The following is a 15206-nucleotide window of genomic DNA, read 5'->3' as shown; positions in this document are numbered from 1 at the left end:
GGGAAATTAATTTGTGGTTTGCAAAGGCGAAGAATAACAGCCTACTGATGCAGCATGCTGTCGAGCTGAGAGAAGAAATGTGCAGCCGCTGAAGAAGAGGAGGAAAGGTACAGCAGAGTAGAATACTGTACAGGCACTCGTTTGGCAAAATCCTCAAGGTCAAAGACTCTTCATAGATGACAGATATTATGCTAAATCTGCCCTAATGGAAACCTGCTGTAATAAAAATGCTCACACTGACACGTAAGCTAGATTGTCAGACTTCCGCTGCAGCTACAAGTACACACAACAATGAAATGGGTGTAAGTACACATGGACATAGAAGGCGTATAAGTACACACGTATACTCTTAGTGCATACATTAAGGCTACAGGTTCAGGGTAAAGCTCATTAAGTCACACTTAGCATTTTGGGGGTTGCATCTCCAGTACGCACAGCATATTATGTTCAAGGGCAGAAGCAGTGCTGGGGTATTTGGTGGCGACACTCCTCTATCCGTAGGAAACCTCAGGTGATTTAAAAAATGAAGTAAACCAGGCGTATAATGAACGGCTAAAAGTGACAGTGGCAGTGACTTTATCAAATGCCCAAGATATTGACAGGAAGACCACGTGCACTGCAAAAGGGGGCGAATATGTTCACACACCTAGAGAGAATTAGCAACAAGGCATCTATGGACGCCTCAGCTTATTATATGTTGTTTTTGACATTGGTTGTTGACTTGGTTATGACAGCGTGGCCTGCCACTGACACAAATACTTGAAGTACCATAAGAAAAAGTACTATTCCCGCAAAATGGCTCATTTCACATCAGGGAATATATTACTGGAAGTATTTTAACATCTTACCAGGGATCAAAAAAGTTTTATGCTAATAATCTCATTCATAAAAAACAGCCAGTATCTGAATAAATGTGGAGAACAAAAACTGCCTCTGAAGTACAGAGGAGGAGCAAAAGGAAATACATCAAAGTTGTACTCACTTAAGTAAATGCACTTTTTACTTAAAAACACTAAAGGAGAACCCATTGAAATTGACTCTTAATAGATTCTTTTAAGTACTTTGGGGCTTTTAATTCTCGATTCTTTTTCTTTTAAACCTGATATTGACCATTGAGGTTCAAATTTGGATTTTACTTAGGAACAAGCATAGCTTCTCTATTGAATTGGTTGGCCATCACTCGCTGCATGTAGATCAACTCATTGGCAAGTGTTCGTATACAGGGCCATCCTAAAGATGCTGCCTTCATTTTTGGGGTCCTTATAAATCCTTTTTTTTGCATCGGGTTATAATCTGAGATTGCAAAACACCCAAAGACTCGCACTGAATTTGGTAAAACAACTTTTAAGATTTCTGCTCCTGCTGTGGAGCATGAAGTTCATGTGGAATGAACTTCAAAATGGAGTGAAATTAACAAAGCAAGTACTATTGGAAAGTGTTATTGTTTTTAACTGCACGTTGGTGTTTTAAATGAGATATAAAATCCGATTAAATTTTTTTTACCTGGTTAAATAAAGTATCTATCGACTTGCTTTCCATCAAGAATTAGTTCTACCTGTGTTGGTCACATGGAGACAGTAGAAATTCCTGAGGTGTAATATGGGTTATCCAACAGTTTTGGTGATACATTTGAAATGCGATTCAGTTAAACGGTGGGTTTTGTGGGTTTTACAGTATTTATTGTACGTCATATGTTCATTCAAAAGTTCCTTTTAAAAGTTTATGTCAAATGTAATTGATATTTAATGCTGGCAAGACAGAGAATAACAAACCCTGAAGTGTGACCTGTACAGGACAGACGGTTAATGTTTGTAACTAGTGATACATTTGAAATGCGATTCAGTTAAACGGTGGGTTTTGTGGGTTTTACAGTATTTATTGTACGTCATATGTTCATTCAAAAGTTCCTTTTAAATGTTTATGTCAAATGTAATTGATATTTAATGCTGGCAAGACAGAGAATAACAAACCCTGAAGTGTGACCTGTACAGGACAGACGGTTAATGTTTGTAACTAGTGTCTACAGTAACTTCCTGCCTCAGTGTGAATGAACTGACTGACGAAATGTAACAGCGCTGGAGGAAATGCTGACATTACATCAATTTAACACACAAAGGAAACAAAGAGTGGGAGATAAGGCGTGAGAGCACATTCGGAAGCAGGCGAAAGGGGAACGAGCATGTAAAAATATGTGTGTGTGTGTGTGTGTGTGTGTGTGTGTGTGTGTGTTTCACTTCCACCTGGACCACGGTGGTTGACAGTGAGAAAATATGAGCAGCAGCAGAGAATGAGAGAAAGAAGACAGAGAGGTGAAGAGCACGAGAGGAGAGAACAGAAATAGCTGCAGCCTATTATCATCACCTCTACCTGTCTGCCTGTCACACCTCTAATTACTGCTACCACAATGGGAGTGTGTTCACGTGTGTGTGTGTGTGTTCTTGTGTGGATATATTAGCATACAGCAGACATTCATGTACAGCATGTGCTTCTTTTTTTGACAAGACAGCTTCTGTGCATGTACCTCTGTCTGTGTTCTGCGTGTATGTGTGTGTGGAGATTATACATCTGCTGTTAACCACCTGGAGAGAGAAGCTTAAGGAAAATCTAATCCGTGCTGTAATTTGACAGCAGCATTTTCTGTGAAACCACCATCATTATTAGTCTGTTGATACACACACACACACGCACACACACACACGCACAAGCCCCAAAAAGAAGACATTTTGCAGGAGGATACAGTAACTGTGACTTCATCTGTCGTCTTAAGCGCAGTATGAGCAGGAGATGTAGGTCAGGCGTGTTGCAAACTGAGTCTCTGACTGTTCTCTGACTTATGCTTGAAACCAAATGCTACTAGCGGGATTATACAGAAGCAGGAGCAGACGACACACAGAAATGTGCACACCAAAAAAAAAAAGGGAGGTGGGGGGGGGGGTGGGGGGTGGAACCCAACAAAAACACATAAATGGCCTTTTGAATGTAGGTCAGGCAATGATGGGGACAGTACTGACCTTAACTGTGTACACACACATGCACACAAAGACTACAGTTAAGGTGAACACATGTTGACCTGAGTTTGTGGTTGTGTGTGCACATTGTGCACATGCTCTATTCAGCGGTATTGGATTCATCTGTTGTTATGTCTCCACGTCCTCGCCATCAATCTGTCATCCTGTCCCTGGCTGTAAACTGCAGCGGCAGCATCATATGGCTCACGACAGCTTCCAGACTTTCGCCCTCTGTTCAGCTAAACTGCTGAACACTTGCCAGAGAGACAGACAGTAGACGAGATACTCGGCTCTGCATCCAGGGCTCTGTTCTGCTTACGATGATGCCGTTTCTCTAGCCAGCGTCAGGTTTATATGTTTGATCGTTCACACTCTATATTGCATATGTGCATTATGTAGTTAGGATTCGTGGCTGTGTCTCTTATGTTTTTTATGTCATTATTAGTTTTTTCCGCCTTTATTCAGCCGTGTTTGCAGACAAATTTTTGTCACTTAAAACTTGCAACCTGTCCTCAAAGTATACCTGTCGTGTTCTAAAACCACATGCAACACGACCATCACACAACGCTGCCGTGTTTCTCCAAGTCATCAGAGTGCGAACTAAACTGACAATCTTTGTCCTGAACTAACAGACATGTGGTTGCAGGCTTCTCAGAAGCAAATAACAATGCTAACGTTGCTTCTCAGTGGTGCGCTGGTGCAGAAAATCACTTTCCTTATGACCATTTAGCACTTTTTAGTTACCCATTATTTGTTATAGATCAGAAAATTAATAATTCATAAGCTGTGTGTACATCAGACTAGAGCACGGATTGGGCTGCATAAGAAAATTGGTGGAAAACCATCTCAGCGTTTTAAACAGTACTTTAAAGTGCAGTGACACTGTATGTACAGCGTTCAATTATTGCAAATAAAAAGAACTTGAGAATATGTCAGCATGCAAACATACAGCTCAAACTATATTTATTAAAACGCAACAAATAATTATAAAAAGCTTTTCAGTTTGTGGTTACACACATGAAGTTGTTGGAAGCCTACATTTCTGGTTAGTTTCAGTCATTTGAGGGGCATAAATCATAAACGCCATCCTTAAACCTTTCTGTTATGTTTTGTCTTTATAAAGTCAAAAGCAAACACCTTCACTGTTCACTATCTTCACCATCTAAAATTAACAGCGAAGCCAAACCCTCCGGCACAATCGAGTCAGTTACTTTCTCAGCCAAGCGTATTTAGGGGGCATGTGAGATATTCCCAGAGAGTGAAGAAGGCTGAGAGCTGATCCTCTTCCTGTTTAGCGGACGCACATTTCCCACTACAGCAGATAGAAGGTGGTGACTTCAAATCTTATTATTCTCTTTCCGATCTCTTCTTCCTCCTACAGGCTGAGGTTCTTGTCTGTGTGTGACCCTTGTTAGAGAAACCGTCCGTAGACGTCACTGGTATTTCTTTTATTTTTTTCCATGCAGGTTGACACAGTACAGTTACTGCTGCTGAAAACGTCATTTTCTTTTCTTTTGGTTTTCTCTGACTTTTAAATTGTCCAAACACCGATGGCTCAGAAGGACCCAGATCTTACCATTACCAAATGGTAAATGGTCTGCGCTGCACTTACACAGCGCTTTTCTAGCTATTGGCACCCAAAGCGCTTTACACTGCTTCCTATTCACCCACACACTCGCACACCGATAGGGGAGTCGCTGTACTTACCCTGTAGGTCGGGGGCTATAATCGAAAGCGTTACCCAAAACATTACTTTAAATAATGTGCAGTTTACATTGAAGGAAAATGAAATTGACTCGGGCCTGAGCACCTGTATTATATTTATACACATCGTTTTTGTATTGAATGAAATGGTTTGCTGAGGAAGAGATTCACACCTCTAGTCCTTTATTTGCAACCAGAGGAGAACAAGAAGAGAATACTATTGTCGGAAACCGTCAAAGAGCATTGATGTTGCTATTCAAACTATTTTTGAATGACTGGGTCTCATAGCAAGCACTGGATTTTAGCAGTATTAGTTTACTCCACATGTACATTTCTTTTTAATATAGGTTTTTCTTCTTTTGTTTATTTTTTGGCCTGTGTGTGTGTGTGTGTTTATACTTGATTCATTGTACGTCCACATTGCTCTCAGGAGAAAGGACATGAAATGAATAGGTAGCAGGAAAATTAGGTCAGCTTCACACACATTCACGTAAATGTGTGTACTCACATAGAAATGCACACACACAAACTTCCTGATTCCTAGTCTGCTCTCTTAATTCAACATTTGAGGTCAAACCTACTCTTTACACCCTGTGGGCTCCTGCCTGATTCTTCTTCGCTCGCACATCCCCTCCTTTTCCGCTGCTCTGGGGACTACTACCCACACACACACACACACACACACACACACACACAGAGGCCAAAGAGGATTCGTTTACAGGTGTGCTGCTAAATGATCAGAGGCTGTGACAAAAATAAAACAATGCACACTTCTCCACTGGTTGTTCCCAACTTGTAACGTTCATGTCTGTTTTTCTCTTTTCTCACTTCCTGGGTTCTGAAGTGGAAGCAGCATTAAAATATCTGTCTGATGCAATGGCCTGTTAGATTGTGCAGTTCAATTCAAACCCACCTGGAACCTGAAGCTTTACGATGAAATTGATGACTAGATGCATTCAGAGGTTCCCTTTGGCCTTCAGCACTGCCTTAGTTCTTCCGCAGATCTACTGGTTGGACATCCATGATGTGACACTCCCATTCCACCACATCCCAAACATGCTCTCTTGAGATCTGGTGACCTTGAAGTCCATTTGTTTTCATGAACTCATTATGTTCCACGGACCAGTTTGAGATTATTTTAGCTTTGTGAAGTTCCACGCTCTGCTGCTGGAAGTACATGGGAAAGCTGTGGTCATAAGGGGACTTACAATATTCAGGTAGGCTGTGACACTGAAGGGCCTAAAGTGCGCCAACAAAATAAGAAAATAGTGTGGTCAAAAATGCTCTTCTGCATCCATTGGTTTCAAGTCTCCAGGATCAAATCCCAGCCCAAGCACCAGGTGTGTCCTAGAGCAGAAACACAAGTAGTAGCACTGAGGGTTGTAACACACCAAGCAGAACTAGCGACTGCTGTGTCAGCTCATGTCAGCGTCACTTTTTGTCTTGGTGGGCGAGTGGAACATGGACAACAACCAATTTGTAGCATTCTGCACTAACTATATGTGAGATGAAAAGAAGGTAAAAGTGCTTCATTTGTCCCCATACACACAAGATGTACAACAAAGATTGCACCTTCTTGGTCCCAGGTTTAGGACCCAGGTCCCTGTGAGAGAGAGTGGTAACCACCACAAGACCTAGGACTGAAAACCCACCAACGGCGACTCGAGGTCTAACAAATCCGGCCGTGCAGGAAACCCTGCAAAAAGTCACCGACACCCCGACGTTGGCCAATGGTTGGTGTTTCACGGGCCTGAGAGGCACCTGGATCCAAACAAAAATCACATCCTGCCGAAAGGATGGCCAACGTGTAATGATGTTGGAATACACATGTTGCCCGACCCTACAACAAACAGTTTTCTCTTCCTCCAAAAACACTGCTGTAAATCTACAAGCGCCACTACAAGTTTCCAATACATTCACCCTCATTTATACCTCTCTCATATCTTCATGCATACAAGTCAGTTATAATGTTCCTTTTCAACTGCTTTGTCATCATCCCGCTACAAGATGACTTCAATCAAATTAAAGCAATATGTGAATACTGCATGAACCCAATCTGTACTTAGGTTTCCCCTTTGTATGAAACAAAAGCAATCTCTTCATGTTCATTTTAATACTTTCTTTATGTCTGCCAATTATAATTTCTTTGTTTCATATTTTAAATAACTTATCTGTGTCAGCATGTTCTCTCGGCATTGTCCCTCATATTTTCCTTATCACAACCTCTACCACAACCTCTTTTGCCTCATTTCCCCTCTTCCACTCTCTCTACCAGGCATCCACTTCTACATTTCGTGATGCGTTCTACAAGACATCCGCACAAACACACACATCAAAGCTTTTCACCTACTCAAACCCCGGGTGGTTTGGAATGAGATGATATTTAATATTTTGTTGACACTAACAAAATGAAAAAAGACACTTGAAGCACTCGTTCTCATTACAGCAGATCCATACATCAGCTGGATACAGCTTTTTTCTTTGTAGGCACGGTTGCACTAAATTGCATCTGATGTGAACAGATAGTGTGTCAGCAAAAGTTCTTTTGTATGTAGCCTTTCTGTTGGAGATAAGAAAGAGGACTGTCAGTGCTCGGAGAGAGCAGCTGGTTTGAGGAGAGTGTGTCGGTGAATCAGACAAAGCAGCACCAGTGTCCTGGTGTTTGTTCATGTCGGAGAGAACACGACGACGATTTATGTAACGAGGAAACAATTAACATTTCCGAGTTTCAGTTTTTATTCCTCGATCAGTGCAGTGGATCAACCGAGCCACCACAATAGACCCACACTATTGCACTAGGTGACGCCTTCTCCCATTATTAGGAAAACAGATGAAAAGGTTATCAGTGAACAACCTTTATCGAATTCTTGCCCGCAGTTATGGTAAGCGAATGACAAACATGGGTATTTGACAGGAGAGATTCAAAATCATCACTCAATGTTTAGGTTTGTTGTTTCTGTATTTTAAGTCTCCCTACAATTGTTTTATGCCCAAACCAAAAGACATTAAAGTGCATAACTTTGCATAATAACGACCCACTGAGCCTCCTGGCATGAGCAGCTACCTACTGGCCCGAGTCTCTGGTGGTGATAACAACAAGTCATCGACTGGTGTGATGACACATGGAGCAGTTGATCACGAACAATGGTGAGATATTTTGAGCACCCAATTATTCAAGAATGACAAAATATTCAAATAATATTTGCTCCTACTGCACTTTCAAGATGAGCAAATGGGCTCTGAAGAAATCAGAATGTATGGAGAGACAGACTAATGCACTGGTGGTTGCTTTTAGACCTTTCATGGGGTTTGTTAGCAATAGTAAAGCTGTACAACAACGCTGCCAGCCTGATCCTACAGGACAAAATAGTTGTAGCTGCAAACCCTGTTTGACTATGCCTGACTATTTATGTCCTCGGACATCATCCTGATGTCTTCATAACTGAAAAACAACTAATTCAGGCATTAATGGAGCTCAATCTTGCACACATAGGATCTCTGACCAGCTTCGTGATCTAGTTTGCTAAGTAGAGACTCACATCACATTTTATGAGCATCGGTTTGGTAATTTGGCAAGAAAGTAAATCCTCCACCATAGTCATCGCTAACAGTATATTAATAATCACTGTAATCATTCAGACAGTTGTACCCAATGCAGTGTTTACCTCTTTGTCACATAAGGCACAATAGGGACACTGCAAGCCCCACTGCACTGCTGTCTGTATGGTTTGCCTGCAGAGAATTGATCTCCAATATATGCGTCAGCAGAGAGGGGGATTTGTGCCATTTGTGCTGCTTAATGACTGAGCACAGCGTCAGCCCTGCCACAGACACACACGTGTGAAAACAACGCAGGCGGTGATGTTGCAACAGTCTTTGATTTCTGTAGAGAAATAAAGTGTTCGATGTGATGACTGCATTCAGTATGTTGCTTTGGTTTTGCCTCTGTGTTACAAATACTAATGATAAAAGACTATTTATGTAATTGTGGCTGCACTTATTGTGGCCGTGAGGCAAACATGTATATGTAAAGAGGATTTCTTGCCTTGCTGTTTGAAGGAACTAACAAATGCGTCTCTCTTTCTTTTTCTTCTGCTCTCTCCTCCCACTTGTTCCCGACATAACCACCACGCCATCAAAATATTGCAAATATCGGCCTGAAAATCACTGCTGTCAGGTTGTAAATTGGGGAGGTTTGTGCCTACAAGAAGAACAGAAATTGGATGAATAAACATTATCCGCCAGCATCCAAATGATGGTTTCCCCCTCCCTGAGCTACGGTATGTAAAAGTGCACAACAGACTGCCGTGAACACGTGATAAAACGTCTTTTTTGCCTCTGCCAGCTACCTTTAAAACATTATTGAATGTAGAGGCACAGGCACTTGTTATTCACAGATGGCTGAACGTTCTCAGAATATACTCACTTCCTGATAGGCTCTGTGCATGGCATGAATTACATTTAAAATTTTGACAGGGAAGTAAATGACCATCTGCTTTGCACTTGTATGTATTCCTTACAAAATACTACACCGGGATGGAGCCTGTCTAACACAATGCACTCTGTCTTCATTTCATAGCACATGCTTCTTGTTCTGGGCAACAGGAAACTACGCTGCTCAGGCTGTTTAGTGAGAAAAATGAATAGTAGAGTTTATTTGTGTAACCAGTGTTAGACAGATGCTTTCCACGAAATACGGGACTAAAATCAAATGCTACCAAAGGCTATACGGGACACGACAAGGTATTAAAAGTGCAACGAATAAGAGACGAGTGGCTGGCGGAGGCTTAACAGTAAAGACACGATCATCTACAGTCTCACATTTAGACACAGTGACTGCAGCTTGATCCTGTTTGCCAATTTCAAGCTGCACACAGGTTGCTGGAGGAGAACGGCTCTGAATTACAACCTGAAACCTGTCTGTGAAGGGCCTTTAAAATAATCAATAAAAATCAATCTCAAAGCCAACCAATAGCCAGTGTAATGAGGCTAAAGGTGCAGACATTTTGGACTAGCTGAAGCCTGTTCTGTAACATCTAGTTTACCGTGTTCAGATTGTGTGAAGACAATCGTGAAGATGCTACAAAGGCACATAACTTACTGAAATTTAAAGGAAGCAAATGACGAAAATCCTTTTCAGCTAATGTTTAACCAAGTAGGACGCTGAACACATCGTGCCTTAACTGACTTGCACATATTATCTGAATGTCTGGCTTAAAAATAGATCAACACAAATGTATTGTAGTCGTGCATAAAAAGAATTCAGCCTCTCCCAGTGTAAGTTTTGCAGGTGTCTCGGTTCATCTGTCCAACACTGCGGGTAATACGTCTTCAAAAGACAATCAGATGCAAATGACATGTGGCTGAATTCATGCACATTGATGAGCACTTACTGTTGTGTGCGCGCTCAGGCACACACACACACATACACACAGAAATCTGTGTCGTAGGCCAATGCAGCATACAGGGTGTGGAAATGCTGACACGGTGGTAATGGGGCAGTGCGGCCGAGTGTAGAGCAACGAGAAAACCTGAACGCTATTAGCATCGGTGAGACCCCATTGGCTGCTATGACAGCAAGCCAAGTTTGCAATGATCGACAGCATGACGAATGGTTGGTGGGGGGGGGGGCAGGAGTTTATGATCACAACCAGAGATTAGGTTTTGTAAGTGTGGCTGCAGCATGACTCTGAAGATCCGAGTCAGGACACACACATGAGGGAAAATGTTGTTTTTCCTAATTGATTATTTAAATTTTGTAATGCCACAAACCAAACATCTTTACACTGTTTGGTTTTTCAAAGAACCCATTTTTCGAAATGCTACAAAAGCAAAATGCAGTATTGTATTTTTAGTTGAGAACTTTCATTAAATGTATAAATTATAAATTATAAATAATTGCTCATGATAAATATTCTTCCCTGTGGTTCTAGAGCTGCAGCCGACATTAAGATTTACTAGCTGAGGATAGAAAGCGGGGCCTAAACAATTCCTCCCTTTCTAAGGATCACATGACAGGATAAGATAACAACATAGAGGTCACCGTGCACGTTCAGTCTCTCAGCACCCACACAACCCTAAACTAGACATTCTGGCATTGGACTGGACATGTGAGGAGGGTGCAGGATGGCAGGATCCCAAAAGACATTCTGAATGGTGAGCTCACCTCTGGTTTAAGGTCAACAGGCCCACTCAAACTCAGTCTCAGGGTTCTGCAGATGGGACATGAAAGCTCCTGGCATAGTGACGTAACCTGGGTGAAAGTTGCATGTATGTACACGGGAGGCAACTTGTAGATGTGGGGGTGGGAGACCCGTCTCCACTCCATCCATTCTCTTGTATTTGCTAAGATTGTGGGATTTAAAAAAAACAAACAAAAATGTTCATGCATAGATTGGTGACCCCCCCCCACAGGCACATCCCATCATCATTAGTGAGGGGAGGCTGCTCCACATCATGAACTAAAGTGATGCTTACGTCAGAACATAAAACATTATCAGCATAATGATCTGAATCCAATCCCAGGCCAATCCCAGGCCAATCCACAGGCCGAGGATTCACAGACCAACCGTCCCTTGATCCGTGCCCCTGTAGAGTGGCTCAAAAGATGACTGCAAGGAAAAGGTGGGGAGAGCGGGCAAGAACTATATAATATATAAAAGACATAAGACAGTGTGTTTTGTGTGTTAGAAAGAGGTGGGACGGAGTGAGAAAGAGGGTGAGGTAGGCAGTCTATATTTAGCAGAGGAGCTATTGTTTTGCGGCTGGGGGATGGGGAGTGTGTGGGGAGAAGGGGGGGTAGGAGAGGAAGGATGGCTTGCCAAACTGAGCTTTTCCGAGTAAACCTATCCCAAGTGCACAGTTGCTCAGCTTTGCCCATGCAAAGACTCTTCACACACAAACATGCACACGCACTAAAACTCCACAATACGTGTGTGACTTTTAAACATTTTGTGCCGAAGAAACGTCCACCAGCTCAGCCTGCTGCCTGGGACTCGTTATATTATTATGATCATTATTCAGATGCTGACCTTATAAGTCGGTGATTTATTCCCAGCTCCAGCACAGTATTATTATCACCCCCTCCAAGCTCAGAGTTTGGTGGCCTGGCATCTCTGTATCTGGCTTAATGAGGATTCTGAGACTGCACATAAACGGTCGTAGAAGGGGTCTGCAGAAACACACAGAAACACCCACACACTGAGGGGCATGTTTGCAGGTAATTTATGATGTCACAAGTACACAATCATTCAAATTTAAAGACAAAAAACACAAGACTCAAATCAGTTTTGGATAGAAAGGTGGTTTACTACCTGATAGTGAAAAGGGATAGAATTTGTTAAGTTCTAAACCTAATAGAGAAAAGCTTCTCATTACCATCTTTGTTGTCTATGGTGAGTTTTGTAATGTTCATGTCGAAGAATGACTTAGACAAAATGCCGCCATTGTTGTTTAATCTGACAGTGGTGAATATGTCACGATGTGTGTTCGTGTGTGTGTATTACAGCACACCGCCAAAACTATGGATTAGCCGGCTACTTCCAACTATTTGTATATTATGTGTGAATGCCTCACAAGTCCAGCCATAAATGGCAACTACTCTGCTTATATAGTGGTTTTAACCAAAGCACTTTACAATGTTGCTTCTCATTCACACGTCACCATCACTGTTGCCACAGGAGTATTTTTTTTTTTTTTTACTGCATCAGTGTCTTAAAATAAGTCTCCTGCGTGGGTTGTTGAGGCAAAGGATGTCAGCTGAAGCCTGTTACCTTTAAAGTACTTTGCTGACAAGTTAGATGAGCATATGGGAGGAAGCCTGTTGAGCTGTTGCAAAGTGACTGTGATCCAGAAAGGTAGGATGAGATTCACCAGAGTAGGAATATGAAGAAAAAAAAAAAAAACTTAGTGCCTCCAGGCAGGAAGTATGTTGTTAGTCCTGACAACCCAACAGCCATCTCTTACTTTGATGAGCTGTCTACAACACAACAACATGTAGCTTAGGCTGCATGTTGAGAAGTTGTTGGTGAACTGAAATAAATAATGTCTAATTTATAATATATAATAATGTATTATTTAACTGAGCTTTGAACAGGTGGCTGTTCTGCAACAAGTTAACATTCAGTGCTTAATGAAAGTAGTTTTATGGCTCCACTGCACTATTTTGATCTCAGAAAACTGAATATTGCAGCTAGGTGCAAAGTTTGCATCCTGATATTTTAAAATGGCAAAAAGAGTAAAACAAACAAACAATGTTCCTTCATGAAGAAACAATTACATTTGATTTTGAATTCCTTTATTAAGCGGGATGCATAATTTTGCGCCAATCTCATTTTCATTATTTTATTATCGTATTTCCTTTGATTATTTTTGTTACTTTTAATGATTTAAAAAAAAAATATTTTGTGTTAGCTGAATGTCCATTGTTTTTATGATAGGTTTAGGGTTAAGTTTGCATCCCATTACATTAAAATTGCATGCATTGCAAAAGTTTCCATCCCCTTGATAAAGTAAAATTGAAAACTGCTGGTGATGAAGGAATATTTGTACTAAGTCATTTGCATTAAATGTAATGTTAACATTTTTTTTTACCCTTTTTGCCATTTCATAACGAGGGGATACAAACCTTTGCACCAACTGTATCTTTTTCCTTGCTATTTCATTTTGGTTTCCATGGAGATGAGTGTCCCACTTCTTGAGGGACACCAATTAGGCATTGTTGAGATGGGCAGAAGCTGTATCTTAATTCAGGGGCTGCGTCTTTTGATGGCTGCATTTAAAGACCAACTGCGTCACAGTTTCACAACAACTCCGTCCTATTTCAAAGGCTCTTTCAAATGTGGCTGACAAATGTGGCCTACTTTCCCCTGGCAACCACCTGGCAACAAAGGCTGCAACAGGTAGATCCTTCACGACCCAACAAATCCCAAGATGCTTTGCACATTTATTTACATGACATTGCCTCTCTGCCTTCAAAGCCAAGAGTTTAAATCCTCAAGTTTCCATAAAATGTGTTACGTGGCATTAACGATGTTGGCTGCTCCGCTGGTGACATAAATAGAAAATCTATGGACCAGACCGAATTGAGGCGTAACTAGAGGGTACACGGTTTCCTCAGCTCGAGCTTAAAAGAGAAGAAGCAAACAGAACATGGTGTTTTTAAATTCAGCTCTCTGACCACCACATGGATGATGCTTCAGACACTTTTTCCCCTTTCTGTATGGCCAAAGAGAAAGAAACCATGATGGAGAAAGGCAAAAGAGCTAAAGGTTAAGGAGTGAAGGGGAAGGATTTGCACCTTTAAATCACCTACACATGCCACATGTAGAGCACAAAAACACACTGCTGTTCTTCTGAGCCCACGTTAGAGTGTAACATTATTATAACTACACTGCAGAGCAAATAAATATGTAGTATGTAGCACAGTTCTGGCCTGGGATGTGATCTTACTGCAGTTTGTACAGTTTTTCTTCCAGCAGGACTTTCTGAGTGATGACATAAAATCAATCGCTACCCACAGAGTGCAAAACTTGGTATTTCTGTTGTACAACATTAACATCCAAGTGTGACACACTCTAACCATCGAAGTAATCGCGCAACAAAAACCTTATCTCAGTCTGATCACCCACATTTCCTCAGGTATAGTCCCACTGAGCGGAGACCCGTCTTTAGCAGGGGACTGCAGATCACATTCCCACTGTTATACTATCACCCCTGGAAGCTGCTCAGTACAACCACAGACTTTTTCTGGAGTAGTGAGTTTGTACTCACTGTACCAGATGTGAACAGAAGTATAAATCCCGTTTAAACATTGAAAATGTGAAGTTACGTAAGGATGTGTTAAATGCTGGGGGACTGGAGCGCCATCTTGTGAGGTATGTGCTCGACCTGATAAGGTGGTTACAGTGGGTCACCTGCGTACTTTTTATTTTGTTTGATGTCATTCAAATGGGATGGAGATGGGGAAAAGGTAAAGTGCGTCTTAAGCGACAGCAGAACCACCATTGTAACCCTTTTCAGAATAACCAGAAAAAATAGAGACTCAAACTCACCAACAAATGGGAAAAAGGATCCTCACAACTTGGTACACAGAAGCAAAAATTCAACGTGGAACTAATGGTTTTTTGTAAATGTCAACTCTGCGACAGAAAGGTGACCCATCCACATTGTACCTCACCTGTAGTCTAAAGCTTTTATCTAATTGCAGTATCCACACTAGGTGCAATTTGCAATATTTTCCCAAGGATACATCAAGATGTTAATCAGATGAAGCGAGAATCGATGCTTCACATCAGTGATGCTCCTATTTTACACTTCCATCTGACATTTTCCTGCTGGAATATTTTTGCAAGCCCAATCAATACTCTACGATTTTGTATTACATGATTTATATTTGCACAACTGCAAAAAAAGAGGAGGATGATGTAACAAAATCTGAATGAGACACCCCATGACGCTTCCTCAGCACACTGTTTCACTTCAGCACCTCTCAAT

This window comes from Channa argus, chromosome 15, assembly GCF_033026475.1.
Source record: "Channa argus isolate prfri chromosome 15, Channa argus male v1.0, whole genome shotgun sequence".
Taxonomy (NCBI): Eukaryota; Metazoa; Chordata; class Actinopteri; order Anabantiformes; family Channidae; genus Channa; species Channa argus.
The sequence above is the reverse complement of the archived record's forward strand: the minus strand, read 5'-3'. Positions refer to the sequence as shown.